This window comes from Camelus bactrianus, chromosome 20 (genome assembly GCF_048773025.1).
Source record: "Camelus bactrianus isolate YW-2024 breed Bactrian camel chromosome 20, ASM4877302v1, whole genome shotgun sequence".
NCBI classification, from domain to species: Eukaryota; Metazoa; Chordata; class Mammalia; order Artiodactyla; family Camelidae; genus Camelus; species Camelus bactrianus.
In genome coordinates, this window is record NC_133558.1 from 27,253,707 (window position 1) to 27,281,589 (window position 27,883).

At 52.2% G+C, this 27,883-nt stretch overlaps 1 long non-coding RNA gene across 1 annotated transcript; it reads right to left on the bottom strand.

Moving 5' to 3' along the window:
- Window positions 1-1,416: 1,416 nt before the first annotated feature.
- LOC123613919 (uncharacterized) lies at window positions 1,417-27,588 on the bottom strand. Its single transcript, XR_012501137.1, has 3 exons — window positions 26,990-27,588; window positions 4,352-4,513; window positions 1,417-1,715 (listed from the first exon to the last, which is right to left on the bottom strand). It is a non-coding gene; the product is annotated as an uncharacterized LOC123613919 (long non-coding RNA).
- Between the last annotated feature and the right edge of the window lie 295 nt (window positions 27,589-27,883).

The window sequence follows — 27,883 nt, forward strand, 5'->3', positions numbered from 1 at the left end:
CCAGTAATGGGTACACGCTCCCAGTCTGGGCCTGCAGGCCTGGTCTGGGCCACAGCCCCTTCCAGAATTGCTCCTTTGGGTCCAGGTCCACATTGTAAGACCAGACGGGGTCCCCTTTCTCTGAGGGTGGAGCTGGCTCTGTGCTTCCCGCTTCCTGAGTGCAGCCTTCAAGCCTGGCCCCAGAAGGAGGAAACCAAGGCAGAAGCCAGCAGCCAGGCGTGGCCATCGAATGGGCAGGAGGTAGGGGCTCCCCCAGAACCGAAATGACTCCCTCTCCGGGTAGCCAGTCCCTCCCCTTCCCCCTGCCTCCACCAAAGTTCAGGGCAGGCCCATTTCATGCCTAAATTGTGGCAATGGTCTCCTAAGCCTCCCTCTGTCTTTAATCCACCTGCACGCCACTGCCAGGGTCTCCCTCACACATAGCCCAGATGGCACCCCTCCCTTGTTAGAAAGCTGGAAGGCTGAACTCCTCCAGCTGGGCTTGAAGCCTCCTACAGCCTATGCTCCGCATTCCTCTCCACCTTAGCTCTTGCCACCAGCCCCTCAAACATCTCCGCCTGTGCCAGGCCACCTCTCTCCATCCCTGAGCATGACAGGTGCACCATCCTGCTTTACACACCGTTTCCATCCACCCGGAGACCTTGGTTCCTCCTCTTCACCTAGCCGAAGTCTCCTCTCTTAAGGGATGATGAGATTAACTCAATCTGCTGAGCACCTACCACGTGTCCAATGCTGCTACCCTGCTGCCCTTTATAGGAAATAAATCAGTTACTCCTCACCTGAGCCCTAGGAGATGGACACATGTTACAGGAAGGAAACCGATGCAAAGAGAGGCTAAGCACCTACCGAGGTCACAGAGGCACAGCCAGAAAGTGGCAGAGCTAAGACGTGAAAATAGAGAGCTGGGCTGAGACTGTGCTGAACCGTGAGACCACCCACTCTCGGCGGGCAGCCCCTTTCCTCCTTGAAGCCTTCACTGGCCACCCAACCCCCGCGTCCAATCTCCTTGTCCTCCAGCTTCCTCAAGTATGTTATCTGTAACCTCTCATGGGCTCCTTAATTACACAATGCCTTGAATTAGTACTTTGATCTCTGCGTGTGTTAATTTTATCTCATGAACTAGATTATTTATTATCAGGAGTATAAACTGTTTTGCCATGACTCTTGTAACCCTCCCCCGTCACCAGTTACGTAGCACAGGGCTAGGCATATGGGTTAGAAATAAAAATAGCTCCAGCTAACATGGAGTGAGGACTCACTATGTGCCAGGCACTATTCTAAGTACTTTCCGTGAATTTCTATGGATTTCATGTATTTATTCTTCACAGATGAGAACACAGATGGGGAATCAGAAAGGTTAAGTAATTTTCTTGCTCAAGGTCACACAGTCAGTGGTGGATTAAAGATGAATGTGAATTCTTTGTCATTCCCCCACTAAGAAGTGGAGTTTATTTCTTTTCCCCTTGAATGTAACCAATTGGATGCAGCAGAAATAAGGCCATTCCACTTCTGGGCCTTGGTCTTAAGAAGGCCTGGCATCTTCCACTTTTGTGCTTAGGAGAACTCTAAGCTGCTGTATCAGAAGTCTGGTTGTGCAGCTGGAGAGCTCGGGTGGAGAGGCGAGAGCCTGGGAGTCCACGGAGAGCAAGAAGCCTGGCCATCCCAGCAGTTGGAACTGTCCTCCAGTTGATGGCGGCTGGGGCTCCGAGCTGCAGCTGCGAGAAAGACCAGCAGAAGAACCGTCAAGCTGAGCCCAGCTGGCCCCTACACTAGGAGAGACAAGACATGGGCTGTTTTAAGCCACTAAGTTTTGGGGTGGTTTGTTACACAGTAACATGTAGGTCCTGTTACTATTCCCATTTTTTAGAAAAGGAAACAGATGCAGGGTATAAAGCTTACTCGATTTATTTGCCCAAGGTCAGGCAGCTCTGTAAGTAGAGGTGGGGAGCTTGAGGTTAGGACCCAGGTCTGTGCAGCTCAGAGGTTGGGGAGAATGAGTTGCTGTAATGGTAAACCCTTAGTTTGTGACTGAAGGCAACAGGTTCTCGTGGACTGGGTGTCTGGACACAGCTCCGGGGCCAACTGCACTCTGGGAGTACAGAGCAGGGGGTGGGGTGAGAAGGCTGGACCCTGGATACCACCCCCATCCTCCCAATACCACCCCCAACCCTCACTGATCTGATTCCTCTATAGAACCTCCACCAAAGCCTTTCTGTGAAAAATGCATGCTGGTTTAAAAGCCACTGGACCAGATAATCTCCAAAGCCCCTTTGAGCCCTGACATTCCAGGATTCCACAAATGAATGACGGGAGTGAGTGGACGGGTGGATGGTCACACAGGTGTGGCTCTGTCTCTGGATGAATGATGTGGAGGTGCACAGAGGGGGAATGAATCCTTGGCGCACTGAGTGACTTGGAATGCAGGGGAGTTCTGGAACTTGGCAAGAGAAAGGTAGGGAGGAGGGTGCTAGAGATGCTAGCAGTGGTGAGAAGGGATGGAGAAGGGTGAGCCTGCGTGGAGACAGAGCTGGGGAGGCAGCCCAGGGCATCTGACACTCACCGTCAGGGGACAGTGTGGCATTGAGGGTTAAGGGCATGTGCTCTGGGACTTGCAGGCGTGGGTTTGAACTCCAGCTCTGCCCTTTACTAGGTGCTGACCTGTGACAGTTTTTAACCACTCTAAGCCTCAACTTTCTCATCTGTGAAATAGAAATTCTGTAGTGCCTATCGCATGGGAGTCCATGAGATGATGCAGGCAAAAAGCATGAACCTGATGCTTGGCACTTGGTGAGCACTTGATAAAGGATAGCTGTGGCTTCAAGACCCAGAGTGACTTATGTTAGCTGAACCCCCAGTAGCACAGCCAGCCCCAGGAGACCCAGAAATGTACCCTCCACTCCACATGCCCCCAGGTAGAGGTACCCATGAAATATGTGTTTGGGGAAAGAAGGTGGGAGGAGTAAAGCAGAATCTGAGGCTGATGGAGCTTGAGGTGTCATACAGAGAGAGCCAGGGCAGGCACCCAGATACCACCAAGCCTGCCAGGAGCAGGGGGCCAAGCAATGACCAGGGGAAGAGAAGGTGTAGGTCTGGGATAGGGCTGCCAGACTAATGGGGGAGTTAATGAGGGCACACAGGGAGTGGGCCACTTAAAAGTCTGGGGGTGAATCTAGGAGACTCAGGTGCCATCCCACCCTAAGATCCACCACCAGAGAGTCATCCCTTTGGCTCATGAGGGTCCCCAGCAGAAGGCAAATAGAATCTAGTAAGGATGTGATGGCTCACGGAAAGTGGGGCCAGGCCCATGCGTGGCACAGGACAGAGCTCTCAGGTCAGAGAGACAGTGTTCCCGAGTGGCCAAAAGCACAGACTGTGGAGCCAGGCCAGTGGGGGTCGAACCCTGATTCTGCCAATAACTAGTTGAGTGACCTTGGACAAGTTACCTCGCCTCTCTGTGCTAAGTGCCGTGGCAGAAGTCACGGTTCCTGATTTCACGGTACTTGTACTCTAGCTGGGGAGACAGGTACTCAGAAACACGTAGATGGCAGGTGACACACCCCTTCACAAGGGAAGGAGCTAAAGAGGGTGTCAGTGTATGTCCTCTGAGGGGTCTTCAGGGACCATGAAATCCGCCTGGGTTTGGAGAGATTAGGGAGAAGGCATTCAGGGAGAGGAGAGCCTGGAAACAGGGATGCCAAGGGTCTGTCCCACCAGGGCAAGACATGGGCTCATGGGGTGGCGGTTAAGGCGAGAAGGGGGCTAGGGAGCCAAGCGCCTTGAATGGAGATGGAGAAGTTTGGTGCCCCCAGCTGTATCTGGGCCAAGAAAGGAATCGGGGGGCACAAAGATGAGTCAAGAGGTCTCACTGGGGCCTCTGCCAAGGCTGTGTCCATGCTGCTAGCCCCTGCCAGCTGCCCCAGCCTCCCTGGGTCCCCAGGGTCAGGCCATTATGGGGTGAGATTTATCATGGGCAGGTGTGCTCCAAGACGGTATATTATCCAGGATTATGAACTGTAACAGGATAATCTCTCTAATGTAATTCAAGCTCTCGACATGGCTTATGGCTCCTTAATGTACCTCAGACTGAAGAATTACAAGAACATTCTCCCCCAAGCTCCCCATGTCCCCTCCCTCCCTCCTCTGTCAACCCCTAAATGATTTAGGCAATTGCCTGAAGCCAGATCTTGGCATTTAGTCATAATTCAGTGCAGTTCAGTAAACACGATGGGCAAGGAACTTTCCCTGCCTGCCTTCTCCCACGAAGGCCTCTCTTTCCTCCTCCCTCCAAGCCCACCCCTCAGGGACAGGCTGGATGCAGGACATCCAGGAACTTCAGTTCCCTGGGACTCACCTCAGGATGCCCTCTGGGTACCAAAGCTTAAGCTGCCAGGTTTGGGATCATGGTCTCCAGTCATCCAGCATGGTACTCCCCTGGACATTACACCATCCAGACTCAGCAGATAACCCCCAAAGCACAGAATAACAGGTCCAGGGATCTTGGGATGCTCTGGTCCTGTGAATCAACCCCGTAAATACATGCCCTCAGGGAAAAGAGCTGTGGAAAATTATAACTGGAAATCACCCATCCAACTCAACCTCCTTCACTGCACAGGTGATGATATTCTAACTCAGATAATAATAATCTAATAATAGATTACATTTATTGAGTACTTACTACATGCCAGACATTTTCCTAAATACTCCACATGGTTCATTCATTTAATGCTTCCAACAGTCTTTGGGTAGGAACTATTATTCTCCATTTTACTGATAGAAAAACTGGGCCACAGAGAAGTGAAGCTGGGGCCACAGATTTGGTAAGTGAGGAAGTTGGGATGTGAACCCAGGCAGCCTCCATTCCCAACCACTGCTCTACACTGTGCTCCACCCCTGGTCCCAGGGTTTTCTCCAACCACTGAGCACCCTACTGATGCAGCAATGGGCCAGGGCAACACGGCCTTCTCCTGGCTCCTAGTACATTTTTATAGTGGCTCTTGAGCCCACCTTTGCTTTCCAATCCCCGAGATGATCAGAAATCCAGGCCTCCCTTCAACCAGCCAGTGACTCAAATGAGGGTATTTAAAAGCCCCTCAGCTCAATGCAGGCAGGCAGCCCCTCTTCTGCTGCTGCATTTTTTTCTGCCCACCCACCACCTCATCCCTTATCTTAAACACAAAGCCAGAGGCCCCTCCAGGCTGCCAGGATCCAAGGAAGGCAGCAGAAATCTCAGTGGTAGGAGAGGACCACAGGTTGGGAAGAGTTCTTCCTGAAATCAGCTCCATAAAACAAGGCAATCTCACAGGCATGAGATGGCATCTATCAGTGCCTTCTGTATGCACCACATTGGTCCTTCCCTAATGTTCTTCTGGACCTTGGCAAGTCACTTTGATGCTTTGGTGACTCATTGTTCTCATCTCTAAAGTGGGCTAATAATAGCAGCAAGAACTAAATTAGAAGATGTAGGTTAAATTTTTTTAGATAAAGCACTCTGTTCTTACAGCTGCCACACACACACCCCTCTCGTTGAGTTGGTCATTTAGTTTTGGATTTAGTTGTGTTCCCATCCTCATCCCTGCACCTATACTGCAGTAAAAAGAGAAAAATCCAGGTGAATTGTCTATTTCTTATCTCTGGATCCAGAATACATTAACTCTGACTTTATACCAGCCACTCCAACAGCAGAGTCTTTAGCATTAGGCAATCTTTGCCCTGGGAGAGACTGCTACATAAGTCAGAGGCCCTCTGGGGGATATCTGCCAGATGTAGAGGGAATTTGCAATGTTCACTCTTCATTGCATTGGTGTAATGGAATGAATCCAGCATATGAGTGTATGGACACCTGAGTCATGGTCCTGCCTCTAACTTTCATTTCCCTGAATCTCAGTTTCCTCATCTGTAAAATGGGGTGTGGAAGGAGGTCCCAAGTCCCTTCTAGTCTAACATTCTGTTTCAAGATTCACTTCTTTCGCCAATTTGCCCTGTTCCTTTCCCAGATCTTCAAGTTCTTCCTCTTCTGGGCTCTTTCTCCTCCCTTATTGTGGTCAACTCCGCCCCAACCTCTTCTTGCTCAGAAATCTGTTATTCCATGAAGTGCCACAAGGGGGAGCATTCATTTGGATGTCTGGGGTCTCGAAGGAAGCCAACTCAAGTGTGAAACTAGGGAGGGAGTCAGCCAGTCCCAGGGGGCCCCAAGACCTGAATTGAAATAGAAAGTTGGGAGACCAAGAGAGGGGCCTCTAAGCTACAAAGACCATGCTCCAAGCTCCTGAAGGACTCAGATCTTGCTTTGTGTTGTTTCCTGTCCCTCTGTCATACACTTTGAACTGCACATGGTGAGATTGTCTCATTTGATCCTCAGCATAATCCGTGAGTCCTGCAGTGCAGGTGGAATTATCTGTTGCCTCTACAGTTGGGAGAACTAAAGCTCAGAGAGGTTCCAGGGTCACACAGCCAAACTGGACCAGAGCTGTTTATGGCCCAAGTCTCCTGACCACTAGCCCAGGTCTCACTCTGCATGTCCCCTGCCTCCTCCAGAGCTTTGCCCCAGCCTAGACATATGGAGGACCTTCAGGGATGCTTCTTGAATGAATGAATGAATGAATGGGCCCTCTGGATAGGGTGCCACCTCCCTAGGGTAAGCCTCCTCTGCCTGGTGCTGGTCAACACCAGCACAGAGTTCTCTGATACCTTGATTCTACTTTCTACCCCTCACTCTCACCTTCTGGATCGCCAAAAGCCATATCCTCTTTTCTGTATTTTTCAAGTCTTGCTCAGGTATGTCACCTCCTCCAGGAGGCCTCCTTTGACATCCCCTCATCACCTCTCACCATGGAAAGAGTTGAGATCTTCCCTCTGTCTGCTCCCAAATCAGTTGCCTAATTGTAACACACCAATCATTGTTAAAAAAAAAAAAAAAAGCTATTAGATACTAGTCTGAGCTTCCCCAGAGAGGGAACTGAGTCTTATTCATCTTGGACTCCCAGGGCCTATTAAAAGCTCAGCTCAGCCATCAAAGACTCATCTTGGGTACTGCTCCCTTCTCCCCTCTATGGCAGTGCCTATGCCCTGGGGACCCTTGTGCATGGGCATTTTAAGCATATTTGGCCTGAACAAATGCATGACTGATGAGCATACCCTTCCCCTCTTACCTCTTCTGACCCCTCAAGTATCAGGAAAGGTGACAATTCCATATTTCTGAAGATCCTTCAGAACTCTCCTCAGCCTACCTTCAGCCCCTCTAAACTGCCAGCCCTCCACACTTCAGGTGGTTATTTTATACACCTGGCATCCCCAGGCTCAGCTTCTCCAGGTGACCAAAAGCCTTCTGGTCAGAGGATAGAGTGGTCCATGGGAGTGAGAGGAAGAGGGCAGGGCCTTCGATGGGGGTGGGGGGGTGGCGCTCATCTTCCATCTCCTACTGACCAGCTTTCTCCAAGCAAGCCTAGCTTCAGATCTCCCCTCCCACAAAACCCAGCCTATACTCCCAGCCACCCCCCCCCCCCTCCATCAGGAGAGTTGCAGAAGGACTAGGACTGGATGTTGGTCAGGTAAGGTTTAAGAGGAGCCAGGGGACTCTCAAAGCTGAGGGGACTTTCATTGGATCCAACTCACTTGTACAAGTGAGGAAAGTAAGGCCCAGGAAAGGAAGGTGACCAGGTCATTCCTTCACTGACTCATTCATTCAACAAATATTTACTGAGTGTCCACTATGTATGAAGCCCTGTTCTCAGGCTGAGGCTTTTTTTTTTTTTTTAAGCCTCTGCCCTCATAGCATCTACAATCTAGTGGGAGGAGATAGACAAACAAATTAGCAGGTGAATATGTAGCATGTTAGATGGTGATACAAGCTGCTGAGATAGGACAGATAGACAGGAGCCTGTGTGTATTGATGAGGGGGTAGGGAGAGCCTCAACAAAGTGAGTGAGAAAGCACTGTAGGAATCTGAGAAAAGATTATTCCAGGCAGAGGGAATTGCAAGTGCAAAGGCCCTGAGGCAGAAATGTGCTGTCCTGCCTGTAGAACAGTTAAGAGGCCAGTGTGACTGGAGTATAATGAAGGGGAGAGGAGGGGACAAAAAGGGCAGAGTGGTGATCAGATCATCCGGGGTCTTGGAAGGACCCTTTTCTCTGAGCGAGATGTGCAGCTATTAGATTTTTGAGCAGAAGAGGGACATGATCTGACTTTGGTTTTCAAAAGATAACCCTGGCTGCTCTGCTGAGAACAGACTGAGGGGTACAAGGGACACAGACTGACAAGTTAAGAGGTGTTGTGATATTCCAGGCAAGAGAAGATGGTGGGTTAGAGAATGGGGCAAGTGGGGAAGTAGTGAGGATTCTGGACATATTCTGAAGGCAAAGTAAACCAGATTCGCTAAGGTATTTGGATGAATGATGACAGAAAGAGAGAGGATTAAGAATAATTCCAAGATTTTCTTCCGGAGCAACTGAAGTTGCCCTTTTTGGAGATGGAGAAGACTGAAAGGAGCAGGTCTGGGTGAAGGATCAGAATGGCAAAGCTGGACAAGATGAGTTTGAGGTGCCCGCTAGACGTTCACGTGGAAATAGGAAACAGGATTGGCAGGTCGGCAGGTCAGGAGTGAGATTAAGAGAACAAAAGCAAAATCTCCATCCAGCCTCCCAACTTTTCACAGAATGGAGAGGACTCTCCCGTGAGCTGGAGAAGTTAAATACCTGCGCTCAAAACCGAGGGCGCAAGGAGAGGAAATACGGTAACCCTGCGCACACGCCCCCAGCCCCAGTGGTGCCAACTCACAAAGCTGGAGCAGGTCGGGGAGAGGAGGTTGTCTATCCTGGGGCACTTGGGCGAGGCCCGAGGGGGCCAGGGCTCTGAAGGCATCAGGGGCGGAGCGGGGGGCTGCTCGGGCTCGGGGGCGGATCTTCACAGAGGTCTGGGTTTCTTCTCCCGGCAACAGTCTTGACTAGTTTCCTTGAGTCACCGTCAGATATTTATTTAACCTCGTAGTTCAGCCTCCCTGGGGCCGGCAGGAGGGATGGAGGCAGGGCGGGGGAGGCTGGCGGAGACGGGGAGCGAGAGGGGAAACATTTTCTTCCCTCTGAACAGACCATGGCTGCCTCGATCACTCGTGGGGTCCCACCACAGCCCCCAGACTTCCGGGGGTCAGCCAGCCCCTTGGATTCAAGAGAATTCAGGAATCACGCTAGTCCACCCTCATCGATTTAAGAATGAGGAAACCTGAGGAAGGGTAACGAGTCCAAGGTCCTACAGTGAGTCCAAGGTGGTGGCAGGCTGCCGGTCTCTGGGGTCCCCCATTTTTTTGTCCATCAAATGAGTGCCCGAGGCCTGGCAGTGCCAGGGGAGCCCACAGACAGTTCTGAGCAAAGCCCTGACATTACCCAGCCTCCTGACTTGGGGCTAGACACTTCACCTCTACCTACCTCTGTTTCTTGGTCTGTGAAAAGGGAATCATCACTCTTACCCCGCTGTCCCTGACTTGACACACAAATGTTTAAAAATACCAGCTGCCAATTGCCAAGAGAGGCTGGCACTGCCCTGGTGGCCTCGAAGGGGCCTACTGTTCTCCAGTTTTGCACACCCTGCGGCTGGTCTAACCAGTGAGGTTGAGGGGCTAGAGAGAGGAGCGAGGGGAGGCCAGAACCCAGTTCTCAGACCAGAAAGGAGCCCTCTACTCTCCACGGCAGGGCCCCCACCGCTGGCCCAGGGGTCAGCGCCGGGGGCACTGGGGGAGGGGATGCTGAGGGCCAGGGAGGAGCGGAAGTCCCCGCTCGGAGGCCCCACTTCCCCTCCCCCCGGCCGGCCCCGGGGCAGGTGAAGAGGGGACCGGGCTCCGCTCCAGGTGGCGGGGCAACGACGGGGGTGGGGAAAGGCAACAATAGCACTTTTATTTGGGACTGTTTGGTTCTGAGCGGGTGGGCGGAGGAGGAGGAGGCCGACAGGGCTGCGGGGGAGAGGGGTGGTGAGCGGCATCTGGCGACACACCTGCTCCTGTTTAACCCTGTACGTGCTGGGACTGGGCGCTCCGCTGGGGAAGACGGGCGGACCGCGGAGGACAAGCCCCGGGCAGGGGAATGCGCGGCTGCCCGGATGGCTAGTGTCCCGGGGTCCTCGGCCAGGCCCGGCGGGCTCGGGGTGCAAGGGAATGGGGACTTCTGGAGGGACAACGGGGAGATCTCAGTCCCCTGGGCTGTGTCCTGGACCGACATTGGCCTCCTGGGTGCAGCCCGCGGCTCCGGCGTCGGCCTCCAGCGCGCCAGCGCGGCTTGGGCTGGATTGGGAAGGCGAGGGGTGGCTCCAGGGCCTCGGCGCGGATTCCCCGCCGCCCTCGGGCCGTTCCGGGAAGCCGGCCTTCCGGAGGCGGCGAGGCGGCCACGGCCATGCCAAGGGCGCGGGGCCCGGGCCAGGCCCAGCGGGCGGCCGCCGGGCGGGGGAGCATCGCGCTGGGCGCGCCCTTTCGTGCTAAACGCTTCCAGGCGCGGCGCTGCAGGTGAGCCGGGCGCCCGGCGCTCCCTCCCAACACGGCCAGGGCCTCGCCGACGTTCCCCGCCCGCCGGCGCCCGGGCGGCAGAGCCCCACGCTGCACCTGCCTGCGCCGGGACCCCGGCCCACCCGGGTACCCCCACCCCACCTCCCACCCTGCGACTGGCGCGCTCGCCCGCGGCACAATCGGAGCTTGTTTGTGGGCGGAGGAGCCTCGCCGGGTGCGGCGGCCCCGCGCCAGCCCACTGATCCCATAAAATATTATTTGTGTTTAAAAATTCCAGTAATTGGCTATGCAGCCGCTTTTTCCGAGCCCTGTGCCAAGCTCAGTAAAATCGCAGTCCGGCTGGGGTTATTTTCATCATGCAAATTCCCATTTCTGTAAACAGGGTTAAAGCCCCTGGAAGAGGCCCGGCTGGAACCAGAGAAGAAAAGCAGAGGGATGTGTTCTGTGAGTCTGGGAGTTGGTCAAACTAGGTCTCCATTCCTGCAGTGACCTGGGTGATTGGGGAGTTATTCAGATAATCCCACCTCCCAAACGCTTTGCCTTGAAAACCAGTCACTGGACTCTCCTGGGTAAAAGCCCTGGTTTCCTTTACTTTCCCTTCCCTTTTCCCATCTGAAAAACTTACATCATCAAATCATGGAATCGGCATTCTTTTCTCCTTTTTTAATCACAGGAGCAAACTCAGGCTCAGCGAGGGGAAGGACTTACCCAAAGTCACCCAGCAAGTTTGTGTAAGAGCCCAGGCTAGCACATAGATTGCCTGACTGCCCAGCCATCAGGACCCCCATAGGGCTCGGAAGAGGAGGCGCTTAGTGCTGATGCCCAATGCAGCGAGCACAGAGAGCCCAAGGGCCTAGCTCTGGGTTGCTGACTTTGGGTATAATAACTGGGGGAAGACTCCCTCCCTCTCCAAACATACACACTGCCTGTCCCTCAGGATCTGGGAGCCGCCTGGAGAGGAGGAGGAGGAGCAGGGAGGCTCTGCAAGGGCCCTGGAAACCCTGAGTAATCAACAGGGAAGCCTCTGCCTGCCCCACCCAGTGATGGCTGCTGTCTGCAGCAGGGAGCAGAACCACACACGTGGGAAGAACGGATTTCTTAAACAGATGCTGAAAGGGAGCCCAGATTCTGAAGCTGGAAGGAGAATTGGGGCTCAAAAAAGAGTAAATAGTGTATTATTTGTAATATAATATTGTATTATATATAATATATTCCATATTGTATTGACACTTAGTATATGCCAGGCACTATTGCTCAATTTGTCTCGTCTAATTTCCACAAGTCTAGGATATGGGTATTAATATTATACCCACTTTCCAGATGAAAACACTGAGGCTCTGAGAGATTAGCTCTCTTGCCCAAGGTTGCCAGTGAGGACAGCCCTTTTTCTGAAGATTTTTGTGAATGGAAGACCTCTGGATTTCCTTCTTTCTTTTGCCAACCCCAAGTTATCATACCAGCCCAGCCTCCTCCTCCTGCCCACACTTGCCTTTGTGCAGGCTACCTCCTTTCCTCAGACGTTCCTCCTCCCTCCTATTCTCAACCTTCCTCATCTCATCACCTCCCCTTTTTCAGACCCTAGGCCCCTCAGCCCCAGGACCGAGGAATATCTGCATAGATAAACTTATGTGATGCCACATTGAAACCAGCAACTCAGGCAGGTAAAGGAAATCAGGTTATGAAACTCTGCATAACAACAACATAACTTCTTTCCCCAAGAAAACTGGTTGTGCTTAGTAGTGCTTCCTCCATGCACATCCAAACACACACTCTCTCTCTCTCTCTCTCTCTCTCACACACACACACACACACCAAAAACAGGAGTCTCAGTTGTGGTTCAAAACAAGGAAAATATTTCTGGTGGTTCAGGGTTATTTTGCAGCAGAATGGGCAGCCTTGTGAGGCACTGAGCCTCCTGTCACTACAAATGTCTCAGCATAGGCTGGAGGTCCCCTTTCCAATCGTGGTGCCAAAGAAATTCCTGAATGCTCTTTGCTTGTTTGCTCAGAAATCAATCCAACCCTAGGATTCCAGCTACATTACTGTACAAATATAGGTCCTACTTGCAATCTAATTGAATTCAGAGTTAGTGTGTAAATTTCTCTTCAATCTCTGAGCTGAAATACCATCAAGTTGGCTGATATCAAAGGGAGAAGGAGGAAGGAACCTCAGGTGGGAGGACAGCTTCTTGGGGTGGGGAGAGATTTTGGTGGCAGTCCTTGAGAAGTCCATTGTGTTGGGGGCATCTTTGGGAAAACTGGGGAGAGGGGGAGCCCTGAAAGAGAAAATGGGAAAACAGTGTCTGGTGGATTCTGGGGGCTCCTGCAGCAGAAGACTCTAGCATGGGGGTATATAAGAGAAAGCTAGAACCCAGAATGCCCAGAGGGCTCCCCTCCCCTGAGAGCTCATCTCAGCCCTCTGAATTTCCTACCTTCAGCCTTGCTTCCTGCTCAAGCGTGGAAGTGTGTTATGTTCAGGTGAGAGTCCATCCTCCTCCCAGCTCTGGGAAGCGTGGACATGGGTTTTGGGCCTACAGGTGTATGAAGGATTCCCCTTCCTTCCCTGTGCCTCTGACTGACCTAAGTCCTAATACCCTGCTTCCCAGAGTCCACCACAAGAATTAAGAAGTGGAGTGACTGCCTCATCTTTCAGGGAAATTAAGAGCTCCCCAAATGAGTTGAGGGCCATCTGTGAAGCCATCTGTGACACAAGATCTGGGAGAGATTGGCATACAGTAAACTTCAGAGAGTCTGCCCAGGCCAGGCTTGGTGAAGCCACAATGGAATTTGGAGGTGTGGCTGGCACCTTTGAGCTCATTTTGTTTGGACCTTGAAGGACTGAGACAAGGGTACCTCTTCCCCTACCAGAGAGGGTAGGTTGGAGTTGAGTGGGTTCCGTGACCTTTTGTCCATTTGACAAGTGGATCTGGAGATCCTTCTCAGGGACAGGCATGATCAAAGATAACCACAAGTCCTAATCTGTAAGAAAATGCTGGTTAGAAAGAAAGATGGACATAAAAAGAAAAAAGTCACTCTGATGTGATAAGGAATTGAAAAAGTGTAACTCCTTCTCCATTTGTTTATTTATTCAATTATTTCTATCAGCATGGACTCAGGGATATTTATTTTATACTTTGGGTAATAATCCAATGCTACTATATTTATTTTGTTGCTCAATTTGTTCCAACTTTGGCCATTGAAAGCTATTTCCCTTGGCTCCTGGGTCCCTTTGACATACTCTATCAGTGTGGGATTTTTGGTTTTGCTTTTGTTTTGTTCTAAGCACTCCCATGCTTTCTGGCACCCTTAGACACTCCAAGTTCATCTTGTATCTTTCTTGCCCCAGTCCTAGAGTCAGTTTTTTTTTTTTCTCTGAGAAGCCTTGTTCCTTTTATTGGAGAAGGGACTGGAAACCTGGATCTGGGTGCTAGGTATATTTGTTGCTACTGGGGTTAATGGCATAATTTTAATGTTTTATGTGACATTGGTACTAAAGTTATTTTTTAGAGAGTCCATACCTTTTTTAGATACATATGAAATCTATATGGCTGAAATGATGTGTCTGTGATTTGCCTCAAAGTAATAAAGGGAGAGATGGGACAAGATTGCCCATGAATTGCTTGTTGCTGAGGTTGAGCGATGGGATCCAGGGGGTCTCTTTATACTATTCTGTCTACTTTAATGTATGTTTGAAATATCTGGAGTAAAAGTTTAAAAATAATAAAACAAAACTCAGTCCCAATCACCCCCTCTAGAAGCTGTTCTTGATTGCTCTAGCTTGCCCTGGTTTCTGCTTCTGCTCTGTGTCTTGAACCTCTGTTCACTGCCAGCCTGTGAATGGGGTCTCTCCTTCGAGTGGTCACCAGAACTCCCTCTGTGGGAGTGCCCGGCCTCAGAGAGGGAAAAGCTGCCCCCACCCACCATGCCATGTGCTACAGTGTGGCGGTCGCCGAGCCAGGCATTTTCACAGATGCAGTCACGGCTTACTGCCCCTCATACAGTCCTAAGAAGTGGACATTATCCTTACCCTGGGTTTACAGATGAGAAAACTTAGGTTAAGAGAAATACAGACCATGTAGCTTCCAACACAGAGAGCTGGCCCCTTCTGTCCCCACCCTAGGCAGAGGGGATCTAGTTGTGCTCAGTGTCCCCATTTGCCCCTCCGCATCCACCCTCAACCTTCCCCTTTCTCTGTGCCCAGAGGCTGACCCTTCTGGGCTGCATCACTCAGCTGTCTGTCTTCCTGCTTTCTTTGGGTTCAGCCAGTGGAGGCACTAGCAGAAGGTCAGAGGAGGAAAGAAAGAAGTGGGGGTGTTTGTTCCCCCAGTGTCCTCCCTGCTGAACGGTTTTGGCAGTGGCCGAGTTCCCCCACTGAAAACCCAGTCTGTGGCACTCACCGACTTAGGGAACCACCACCTCCTCTTCCTTTCCAGGCCCAGGGCTGACAACTTCCCACTCAACATCTGGCTTTTGCATCCCAGTTGATTCCCTGCATTCAGTGCTCCTGAGGCCCCAGAGTGGGACCCTGCTGATACACCTGGTTGGACTGAAGAAGGCTCTGCCCTCAGCAGAGGGTCACAAGGAGACCCAACCACACCATACTCCGGACTGTGTGGCGAGACAGGAAGGGTCCAGAGGCAAGGATGAGGCAGGGCGGGTAGTGCAGGCAGAGCTTTGGTTTAGGACTGGGATCTTTGAATTAAGTAAGTGTACTGAGGGATTTGTCTTCTCCTTTCTATGTTGCTGCCCCCAGGGACCCTAATGTCACTAAACCTCTGGCTTGTATTCCCCTTTCTCTCTCTGCCCCATTTCCGATCTCTGTCTGCTTGAGCATCTGTCTCATCCTTTGTCGTTTTTCCCTCTCAATATCAGTCCTTTCTTTGGTGTCTTTCTGTCCTTCCCTGCCTCAGATAGCCTCATCTGTCCTTCTGTCCCTTCCTCCAGGCCGTCTTTCTCTTCATCTGTTTCTGGCTGCTCCATCTCTATCTACCACTGTCTACCTTTTAAATCTCTCTCTGTTTCTACCTTTCTGCCCCTAGTTTGTCCTGTGTGTTTCTGCCAGATGGCCAGATCATCTCTCTCTTGTTTCTTGGGCCTGCCCCTGCCCTGGGGTTTCTTTGTGGCTGGGCAGATGGTGCTGTATCAGGTAGGGTCCCAACAGGAAACCAGATTCACTACCCACCCCACCCCTCTGCTGCTTCAAATGCAGAGACTTAAAGAAAGGGATCTTTCCAGAGTTAAGGGGAGGAACTAGGGATGTTGAGGCACCGGAGACTAGCAACAAGGGAGACCATTACTACCCTAGGCCTGAGGGGTCCAGGAGCAAAAGTGCATGTGAGTCCAGTGGAGGCTGGAGCCCTGGCAGAGGGGCTGCCCTGTAGGAGCTGCAGTCTTGGAAAGATGCAGCCACACTAGAGACATGGGGCGGAGTTTCTCCTCCTCAAACCCCTGCTGGCTACTCCGACTGGCTGAAGCCAGCAGGGAGCCAGAGGGCTCAGCCTCCCTGGCACAGAGCAGAGCAGAGCAGAGAAGGGTAAAAAGCAGACTGGGCTGGGGGTGAGGATTAAGCAGGATTATCAGCATATTGGGTGCCCTCCTTAGAGTCCTGGCTGAGCAAACCTTTTGGTCATCAATCTCCAGGGCAGGCTCCCAAACCCCTCCTAAGCCCTCCCGAGAACCAGTGTCTGAGGAGCTTAGGTCAGAGGTCTCAACCCCACTCTCTACTGTCCAGGCCATACATTTCCCAAAGTTCAAGTGAGAGGGTACTGTAATCACCTGTTCCCTCTTCTCCCAGGCAATCCCTGCTTTGCTAGTGTATCAGTTAGGATTAGTTTTTTTTTGCAAGTGTCAGAAAATCCAAGATAAGAGTTGCCTGTGAAAGATTAAAGTTCATTTCTGTCACACATACAGAAATCCCATATATAGGAAGCTCAGAGTTAGGTGGATGTGTTCACAGAGTCATTAGAGATCTAGGCTCCTTCTATTCTATTGCTCTGTCTTCCTCAGTATATAGTTTCTACCTCATGATTCAAGAGGGCTGCTCAAATTCCAGCCATCACACCTTCATTCCAGTGGGCAGCAAAAAGGAACCTCAAAGAAGGATTATTCTTCCATTTCAGATTTCCTGAAAGCCCCACACATTTTCATTGACATATTAGAGCCAGAACCCTGTCTCATGGCCATGCTGAGCTGCAGAAGAGACTGGGAAATACAGTCCTTATTCTGAGTGGGAATATATTCAATAAAAGAGTTGGTGGTTCTATTACTAAGGAAGAGGATAGAATGGATATTGGGGTCAACTATGAACAGTTTCTGCCACACTGAAATGGTTATTGATGCAGGATTTGGAGATGTGGAGAAAGCAGGAGGAGAGGGTGCATGTAGCAAAGTTTAAGGAAGGGGAAGAAACACGACTCAACCTCCCACCCTCTGCTTTCTTCTTTCAGGGATCCTCCCCCCCAGGAGGTCTTCCCAACAGCTGCAGCTACAGTGAACTTTCCTGCCTGCTGTCACACTTGTACCCACAGCACCGCTCCGTTCTCGCTGAAAACTCTGCCAAAACCACTGTCATGTAGCCAAGACCCACAGTATTGTTTCTGTCCTTAACTCCTCCACTTCTCAGCAGCACTTGACATGATGAGGGTACCTTCCCCTTTGAAACCTTCTCCTCTCCTGAATCTCCCATCCCACTTCACAGGCTGGGCCACTCCCCACTTGGAGCTGCTGGCCTCTCTTTAAATGGTGGGCTTCCTCTTCACCTAAGCTGGACTCATCTTCTCTTCTATGTGCACTTTTCCAGGTGGTCTCCCCAGGACCGTGGATGTAGAGACTCTCTGTTGCTGAAGGCTCTGAAATTTTATCTCCAGCCCTAACTTTCCCTCGCAATGCATTTCCCCAACTGTTCACCTCCCATTCTCACGGACATCTGAGATGTAATAAAACCAAAACAGAGTTCTGGTGTTCCTCCCCGCACCTCCTCCCTCAAGCTTTCCCTCTCAGGAAATGGTGCACACATCCGCCAAAACAGTCAGCCCAAAGCTCAGCTGTCCTCTTTAATTTCTCCCTTCTCGCTCTGCCCCCTCCTCTCCTATCCATCCACCAGTCCTACTGGGTCAAATCCATCCTTTGTCATCACTTTCACTGCTACCACCCGAGGCCAGTCCATCTCCTGTCCAGCTTGACCTCTGCTAAGCCTCATTGTCCCCCTGCTCCCACTCTTATCCTAGCCCAATCCTTCCTCTCAGAGCAGCAGGGACAACCTTGGAGCATTAATCAGATGGTGTCCCCCTTCTCTTTCCAATGACCCCTTACAAGGAAATCTCAACACCTCACCATGGCCAACAGCATCCTATGTACATAGCATGGTCTTTCCCTCTCCTCTTCCCCTGTAACTCTTCCTCCCTCCCTTCTTTCCCTGCTCTCTTCCCTGCACCGTTTGTCCTTCTGCCTGCTGTGCTCTTCCTTAGGCCCTTCTCATCCTGCAGGTTCAGCCTCTGTGCCACGCCTTTGGTTGACCACCCATCTTAGCCCCCGGTTAATTTTCTTGCAATTCTTTTGCATGTTTTATGTGTCCATTGACATCCTTTTTGTCTGTGTCACTCCACTAAAGTGTAAGCACCATAAGGGTAGGAAATGTGGCCATCTCTTCAGCATGGTTGGTCCAGCATCAGCCTTGGCACGTAAAAGGTGTTCAAAAATTCTGCACTAACGCCATAAATGAATCCATCTTTCTCCTCCATCATGCGTAAATGGCCAAGGCAACCACAGGGACTCAGTAAAGATGCTGTAGTTACTGTTTAGTGGCCATCCTGATCCATCCTTTACTCTTGCCAGACTTGCACTAGGGGTTTCTTTGAGCCTGCTCTAGGCTGCCTGGCATCTGGCCAACCAGCCTCTCTCCCCCTTCTGCACTCCCTAGGCACATCCTCCCCCCAGGCCCCCCTCCCCACCACAGACACTCACTCACCAGAAAGACTGGAATACAGCATCATTTCTAAAGCACTTACTATGTGCCAGGCACAGCTAGTCCTCACAACCAACTCCAAAGTGCAAATTAAGAAAAGATTTGCTCTTTTCCAAATGAAAAGACACCAGCCAAAGAGGCTAAATCATTTGCCCGAGACCATGCTAGTGAGTGGTAAAGCTGGATTCAATTCCGGGGCAGTCCAATTTACTTCAGCTATCCCAGGTTAGTGGTGAGGCCGTGAGAAGGTTTTTAAGTCCTCCCTCTCTGTACCATGCTCACCTCCCCCACTGACACTCATCTTGCCCTTCAGCCCTGGGGTTCCACCAGGAGTAGGAAGTAAGAAATCAGGACTCTAAGAGTTAGAAATTCTGGGAGGGTAAGGTCAAGGTGATGGTGTGGGGGATATGGCATTTGATCTTGGTAAGGAGCAGTAGGAACAGAGTTCTGGCATCAGAGGGGCATGTGAAAGGAGGGGGAAAGGGAAAGATGGCCAAAGAGGATGAGGAGGTCTGAGTACCGCAATTCTGAATGCCTCTGCCTCCTTGACTTCTCCTTGGGAAGGGCAGGGAGGGGACCATTCCCCACTCCTTGACCTACCTGCCCATAGTCCCCCCACAGCCCACCTGATAGGCAAAGGGTTCGATGGAGCCAAGAAGAGAAGAGGAGGGGCTGGTGGGATGGAGGTGGTTCTGTTCATCTTTGGGAGAGAAGGCAAGGGGAGAGGGGCTCTGCAGCCAGGAAGGAGAGGGGCAGGAGAGTGTAGCAGACATCAGGGGGGAGAAGCCTGGGCTGGGGGAGGCCTGGACTCCACTGCCTGTCAGATGAGGAGGGGCTCTGAGAAAGGAGAGCAGGGCCCAAGAGGGACAACAGTCAGGAGAAGTGCCCCCCCCCCAATTCAGCTCAGCCTGGGAAGGGAAGTGGGGAGGGGCCCTGTCACCAGGAGACCCTTTGTACTGCCAGCTTTTTGCAGCAGAAACAGCTCCTCTCTAATCCCCAGCCTCCTGCTCCCAAGCCTGATAGGAATTCTCGCCCCCTGCCTGGGCCCCAGGCCTGTAGGGTCAGGATAGTAGGAAGTGTGAGCACCCCCCACACAGGCCACCCTGAGGGTCAGCAGACTCTTGCCCTAGCTTCAGACCCTGATCCCAGCCCAGCCTGGTAGAGGAACACCAGGGATCAAAGGATGAGGTCTGGCTGGTCCCTGACATCCCTGAGAGTTTCTCCTGCTGCTAGGCCTCTCCCCCACCCCAGGGTGGGTTTATCATCCCACCCCAACCCCCTCTGTGCGCCTCTCTCCTTCCTTTTTCAGACACCCTCCTCTCACATGAATGAGGGGGAATGTTATGGACACTAGTCTCAGAAAAAGCTCCGTTCAAATCCTGACCGTGTTTCTCAGTAGCTGTGTGGCCTTGGGCTAGTCACTTAGCCTCTCAGAGCCTCCATTTCCCTGTCTCTAAAATGTCATCTCTTAAAGTATAAACGTAGGACCTAGACTGACCTCATGATATCTTAGTGAAGACAGAGTGGCAGGATGTCTGGGAAGCCAAAAGTACCTCACAGACATTCTCTACAGGAGCTCTTTTGAGGGGAAGCCCTTGAGAGCTTCCTGGAGGAGGTGGCTGGAGAGGGCTGAGGGGCCAGTAGGGGTCGCTGTGAGTGCGCAGGCCCCATAGGGACTTCCCTGGGGCTGTGGGGAGGGGGTGTCGAGTGTGGAGAGGGCATTGGAGCGGCTATGAGCTGACATCCACCCTCCCCAAATACGCACCTCCCACCCTGTCTCTGGTCCCTCTCAGCCCAGGGCAAGACTCGGCCGCACCTCCCGGCTCTCTCCGCCCCTCAGTGCTCCCTGACCCACCCCAGGGCAAGCTGGTCTCCCCTTGGGGGGCCGGGGCCAAGAATGGGCGCGTCAACTGGGGCAAATTAACACGTAGGAAAACACCCCAGCACCTGGAGAAACAGGAGCTGGGGCCGGGGAGGGCGGCCGGAGCCTTGGAAGTCAGAACCCGAGCGGAGCGATAATTCACCCGAGTGTCCGCGGCCTCCCGCCCGCTCCCCACCCCCGCCGCTCAGCCTCTGGTTTCAAAGGCGGACAAACAGCACACTGTGCTGGTCCCGGCTCCCTCGCTAAATCTTCCTGTCTTCAACTTCTGGTAACTTGAGCCGGCAGAGCTGACCCTCCCTCGGAGGCCTGATGGGGACGGGAAGAGGGAAGACGGGGGAAGGCAGTGAAAGGAGGAGGGGCGAGGGGAAGAGGGAGGGAAGGGGGGTGGCAAGAGGGAGGGGAGGGGGGTGGAGGATTCTGACCAGCCCTCAGCCCTCACCCGTTCTTCTGGATGGGCAGCCTCTAGGCCCCCATCTCTGGCCAGCTGACCCCTTCCCTCCACTTTGGCTGGGTGGGGCAGGAAGGGAGGGGAGGGCAGATGTTGCTTTAGAGCTAGCCTTTGCTTTCACATACAATGCAGCTTTAGCCTGTGTTTGTAATTCTGGATGCTTCTGAGCGTGAGCAGAGTGTATGTGTGTGAGAGGGGATGGGGGAGGCTGATGTGAGCTCACACCTCAGCACGTGGAAAAGTCATTTGGGTGCTTGAGTTGGGAACAGAGATGGAGAGACCAAGGAGTCCGCCTCCTCCTCTTCTCACCCTGTGAAAGTGAAGAAACCCAGGAGGAACCTCCCACAGCTCTTCCAGACCAGAGGCAGCCCGGAAGGCATTGCTGCCTGCCCAGCATCCTTCTCCATGGCCCTTCTAACACATGAGCATGCAAGGGGGCCACCTGGAGAGGTGTGGCCCAGTTGGGGTTTCCAGTGGGAGGTCCTACTTCAAGGCCCACGGTGGACTGGGTCTCAAAGCACAGGGGAGCCAGAGGCCTCCAGGAAGGGCTGAGGACATTTAATTAAGAAGGAGCAGACTGGATGGGGGAAGGGTCCAGATTTGATTGGTGAGGGCAAGGGTAAGAGCAGAGGTGAAGGGCAAGGCTAGGGCTGCAGTTGAATTAGGGGTCAGAGAGTAAGAGTGAGAGTTTGAGGGTCAAGAAATATTTCTGGGGGGAGGGTTAGTGTATTGGCTGGCCTAGCCGGATGGAGGGATGGACATAGAGTTGGAGTTAGGATTCCGAATACGGAACCGTATCGGGACAAGGCATAGTAGTAAACACAGAGTCCATTCATGCCATTATCAACCCATGAATATTAATTGAACAACTCCCATGTGCCAGGTACTGTTCTACTTGCTGGGAATATGTAGCAAAACCCAAAACTCTGCCCTCTCAGAGGTTACATGCCAGTAGGGAAGGTAGATAATAAGTATAGAAATTGTGTGTTAGGTGGTGGTGAAAGCGATAGAGACAAAGCTGGGAAGGGGGACAGGGAGTGATGGGCACGTTATGCAGGTTTTTAAATGGCCTCACTGAGAAGGTGACATTTGTGTCAAAGCCTCAAGGAGGTAGGAAAGCAAGCCAAGCAGGTACCTTGGTGAAGAGCATTCTAAGCAGAGAGAACAGCAAATGCACAATCTCTGCGGTGTAAGCGCGCCCAGCATGTTCAGTGTAAGGAACAGCAGAAACGGTGGTCGGAAGGGCAAGTGAGGCTGGGGGTAGCAGGAGGGAGGAGGCTAGAATAGTTGGAGGCTGGGGTCCACATTAGGATCAAAGTCAAGGTCTGTATCATCTCTGTCTTCTCTCTCTGAGTAATGGGGAGACGGAAGACATGTAGACAGGGGCCAGCACGAAGGAAATGTGAAGGCAGGAGACCGAGGTGGGGGCCCCTGAAGCAGGCCCACCCCTGGGAACTCCAGGCCAGGGGAGCCTCTACTTGGGCTGGGGCATCTGACTTCGGGGCCCTCCTGGTCTTATCCAGTATCACTCCTCCAAAGCATGAGACACCACTTCACTTGAAACTTGTCTTCAAGAACTTTGTCACCCACCCACCCCCATTTGTTTGCTAATAAAAAGATGGTGGGGGGCTGTCTGCCTTCTCCATTGCCAGCCTTCTCCTTCCCTTCTCTCTCCTGCCTGCCTCCTCTCCCTCTCCCTTTCTCTCCCCGAGAGCTGATGCAGTTAATTGGAGCGTCTTGGAAGTGCACATTAACACACAGAGCGCCAAGGAGACGTCTTGGCAGCGAAATATCATTATCACTTCTTGAGCTCCAGCCAAAATCCCCTCGCGGTCAAAACACAATTCTTTAAACTAAACAATTAAAGATTTGTGCAAGTGTGGCTGCCATGAGGTATCAGGCTGGGAGCGGCTGCCCCTGCCAGTGTCAGCAGAAGTTAGCAACCTGCTCCGCGCTCCAAGCCAGGTGATGGGCTGGGCGTCTCCCGGTAAGGAGGACAAACAGCAGGCCCATGGCAGAGGCCTGGCTGCCAGGAACAGTCTGCCCCCATCCTTAGAAGCCTGAGGATTCTGAAATGCCAGACCCATAACCCATTTTACCGCCTGCTCCTACCAGCCCATCTGCAGAGACCCCAGGCCTGAATGAGAATCACTGGGCACCACAGCACCCCTTGTGGCTGGGGCTGGGAGACAGTTCACCCTGGGACTCAGAGGGATTGAATGGAGGTGCTCTAGGTCACAAGGCTAGGTTCCCCTGATTTCTGGTACGTCGTGCCATCCGCTCTATCAGAGCCCTCGGCCCCCTCCAGCTCGGCTCTCTGACACTAGTCACACACAAGGCCATGCACACAACACGGCCATGTTTGGAGCAGAGAGATACTGGGCTTCTACTCCAGTGCTGCCGCATATGTGTACTTTCCACCCTGCCCAGCCCCCAGGAAGGGCCCTGAGTATGGTCATGGGGTGAAATCTGGGCTACGAATATCACCGATGGGTTGCAGAGTAACTGCGATGATCTCAAGCAAGTCCCTGCTTCTCTCTGGGCCTGAGTTCCCATGTCTATACCATACAATTTAGGCTAACTATTGAAGATTCCTTCTGGTTCAAGAATGCTGTGGGTCTGATGTTATGTACCAGTTGCCAGAGCCACAGAGGTATTCAGGAAGCAGGCTCAGAGAGCCCTCTCCTTCCACACATGGAAAAGGTCCTTTTGTGCTGTGCATTTCAGCAAACCAGTGCAGTCAGATGCTTGCCATGCCCTGGGTGAGGGAAGCCAGGGAGATTGGTGATGGTCCCTCTGTCTCCAGCTGTTTTGAAGTGTCTCTCTCTAGACTGCCAAGGGAGCTTGAGTCTGGGGAAGCAAAGACTCTGGAGCCAGACAGCCTGGGTTCAATCCCAGCTCCCTACTCACTAGCTATGTGACCTTGGGTAAGATGCTTAACCTTTCTGTGCCTCAGTTTCCCCATCTGTAACATGAGGTTAACAATAGTACCAACCTCTTAGGGTTGATATAGAGATAAAATGAGGTAAAACCTGAATACCAGAACAGTGCCTGGTTCATAGAAAGCACTCAATGAACAGTAGCTATTATAATTTCTGTGGCTTTTCTAGTGGGAAACTATGGTACCTTTCGTCTCTAAAGATGGCGTCTCAATTAACGGTGCTTCTCCACTTTCATCCTCTTGTATTAAATCTGGGGCAGCCCAGGGTAACCATAGAATGTGGCAAAAGCAACTTCAAAGCTAGGTCAGAAAAAGCTTTTGTACCTGGGCCTCCTGACAGGTTCACTTTCAACCACTGTGTAAGAAGTCAAACCCTCTTCGCCCCCCATGCTGGGAGGAAGCTTGTGGAGCAGCCACAAGGAACGAAAAAAAGAGGTGCTTCAGGGGAAGGGTGCTCAGTGGTAGAGTGCATGCTTACCATGCGTGAGGTCCTGGGTTCAATCCCCAGTGCCGAAGTTAAAATACACCCATACATACATGCATACATACATACATACCTAATTACCTCCCCACCCCTCTGAAAAAAAGACATGCTTGGCCAAACACCCAGCTGAGATGACAGACACATGAGTGAAGAAGACAGCCTGGACATCCCCCCCAACCCAGGATTCAGATGACCCCAGTCTCTGCCTCCACCTGATTAAACCCCACAGAGACCCCAAGCAAGAGCCACTCAGCTGAACCCAGTTAGCCCACAGAACTTTGACAGATAAAAAGAAATCTTCATTCTAAGCAACTAAGTTTTGGGGTGGTTTGTTTCACAAGAATGGACCTTGGAGTCAGGTTGAGTCTTAGTTGGAAGGAACCTGTGTGATCCTCATTTGAATCAAATCCTAATCAAATCATGTTGTCACTTGCCTTCCCTTCACCCCACCATGGCTTTGTGTCACATTTGAATAAAATCTGAATTCCCCTCTAAGGCCTGCTAGCCTTACATGCTCTGTGCCCTCCTCTCCCTCTGACCTCATCTCCCATTACTTTTTTTTTTTTAATGGAGCTACTGGGGATTGAACCCAGGACCTCGTGCATGCTAAGCATTTGCTCCACCACTGAGCTATGTACCCTCCCCCTCACATCACTTTTTCTTCCTTTCCTCTGCTCCAAGGACTGGCCTCCTGGTCATTCCTTGAACACACCAACTTGGCTCCTGCCTCAGGGCCTTTGCTAGTGCTGTTCCCTCTGCTGGGAGTGTTCCCCCTTATTTTCTCACAGCTCACTCCCTCACTTTATGCAGGTCCCTGATCAAAGGTCACCCCTTACGGGAGGATCTTCTTGAAATAGCAGCCCTCTAATCCTTCCTAACCCTTTCTCTCCACTTCCCTGCTTTATTTTTCCTCAGGTTACTCCTTGTTGCCTGCTGTTAGAGCACACATTTATTTATGCATTCATGTACTGTCTCCCTCCCTCCCACTGGAATGTAAGCTCCATGAGGGTAGGGTTTTGTTTGCCTGGTTATCCACCGTGCTCCAGGGCCTAGAACAGTGCCTGACACATAGAAGGTCTCAGTGAACAGTTGTAGGTTAAGTGAAACTTCTCCATGCCAGAGGAGGGAACGGAGGCCTAGAGACAGGACAGGGACTTGCCCGGGCCACATGGCTCCTTGGCCTGACCCCGGCCCAGGGCTCTCCCTTCCTCTTTGCCCTCGTGCACACCTGCATCCCCCAAGAGGCACCTTCTCTCCTTTGCCTCCAGAGTAGCAGCGACCACCCTTCTGTCATTCAGGTGGCCGATAGCCCTCAGCTCCTTTAGTTGTTTCTGTCAAACAGTATTTACAATAAACTTTGTTTGAACTTTTGTCTAAGTGATAATAATAATAACACGATAATTATATGGAGTATAACGTACAGCCAGCTGTATTTAATTAAAGCTGTAATTTCACTAAGGGTTTCTGGAAACAGAGTAAACCGCAAGAGTCGCAGCACCCGTACCCCTCGGAGGGGATTATAGCGCTCGGGAGCCGGGTGCTGGAGCAGAGGCCCCTGAAGCCAGAGGCCCCCGACAGGGCCCAGCTTCCGGAGTCTGGGTGCTCCCATCCTGCAGCCGTGCAGAGGTGGGTCTGTAGTGGCCTCAGGCCAAAGACTGAGTCTGGAACCTCTCAGAACGTGTGCATGGAGTTCTTCTGGCCTTTGCTGGCTCATGGGAAAGTAGTTTCTTTCAAAACTCTGGAATAGAGGGCTCGGGAGCCAGAAAGACACCAAAGAGGAGCAGGGAAGATGGCTCGGAAGGCCAGAAGCTCAGGGCGTGGGACAAAGAAAAAGAATTAGCCCCAGTGGAGGGACGGCAGGCCAGGCATGCGTGGACTCAGTCAGCTAAATTCCCTTAGGGCGTTTGATGTGCTTGGCGCTGTGCAGGACCCTGGGGTCGAGGAGACTTGGGCTTTCCTCTGCCCAGAGTTTGGCTGAGCAAGGAGGCCTTATACACCAGCCACAAGGGGAGCCCTCCGAGAGAGGGCTGGATAGCCTCGTGGCCAAGAGCCCTGACTCTGGGGCCAAGGTGTGCGTGTTTAAATCCTGGCTCTGCCCTCCTCAGCTGGACTTGCCTTTTTACCTCTCTGTGCCTTGCTTTTTCCATCTGTGAAATAGGAATACTAGTATCTATCTCAGAGGGCTATTATGAAGGTAAAATGGGTGAATCCACGTGGAGTGCTTAGGACAATGGTTGAGTGGGTCAATAAATGTGAGCTATTATCCTTGAATATTCTGGGAGCCCAGAAAGAGGAGGAGTCATTTTTGACCTGGAAAACGGGTGACCAACCATCCTGGCTTGGATGAGGAACATTCTCTGCTAAAACCAGGACAGTCTCAGGAAAACTGGACCATTGGACCACCCTACCTGGAAAACCAGAGCTGGATCTCACAGAGGAGGTGACATACGTCTGAGTCAGACACACACAAAGAATGACAGGGACTTAGCTCAGCAGAAGGCAGAGGATATATGGAAAAAATATGGAACCAGGGGTCAGGCTCAGATCAGTCCCTGCTGGACCCTGGGCTAGTCACAGCCCTTCTCAGAGACTCAGTGGACAGATTGTTCTCAGGGTCCCCTGGAAGCTCTGTAATCGGAGGAGACGGGGGCTGCAGGAAGGGCCTGGTGGGAGGGCCTCAGGGGTCACCACACCTGCCCTGGGCATGTGCACGTACACGCACATGCACACACATACACCCACACACAAGGGGTGAGGGGTCAGCCTCACAGGATAAAGGAGATACTTACCCTCATGTAAAACCGCCTCTGTGGGGCCTGGTGCAGACCGGATCAGTAGGGTTAACTGGAGAGTTGGTTTTAATTGTGTGAAGAGGCTTGCTGCTGGGGGTGGGGGTTGAGCGAGAAGATCTCTGAAGAGATGCAGAAATATTCCTGGGTAATAAAATATCCCCTTTTCAGTGTCAAAGTTAATGTTCCAGGCCTCAGGTAAAACCGGCTTCTTATCAGCCAGCGCTCTCCCTGGAGAAAGCTGGGCGGCTGCGGGAAAAAAGGAGCGGCTGGGGTCCCCTTATCCTCCGAGTGGGGGGCTTGGTGGTCACAGGAGGCTGAGACCCCCCTCTCATCACCCCCTGGACTAGGATGTGCCGCCCAGATGTCAAGCTGTCTCTGGAGCTCTGCACCTCCCACCGTGGCTCACTGGCTCCTTCCTCCTCCTCTTCTCGCTCACTGCTTTCTTTCTACTTGTCTGCCCCCATCCCTTCTGCATATGCCTGTATCTGTGACTGTATCTGTCTGTCTGTCCTGCTGAAGTCTGCCCCCTGAGGCCAGGACAAGAGGCCGGAGGCCCGGCACACTGCTCGGGAGTAACAGGCGTGCACTGCACACTTATGCACCTCTGTGTGACTCTGCACAAGCAGCCGTGGGCGGGCGGTGGCCTCACCCCCCGCACTGGGTGCCTTGTCCCTGCCTGGGCTGCCGCCCGCTCCCCTGCATCGGCGCTGGGCCCCAAACCCGCTGGCATGCACCAGCGGCACAGCGGCTCTGACAGGCCGCTGGTTTAAATATAGAGTTTCGTATGCAAGAAGAGGATAATTTTAGCAGGAATGTGCTGGAAACTTTCTGAGGGCTCTATTCTCTAGCTGTCTCCCTTGTGCTCATGGCTGGCGGCTGGAAGTCAACCTG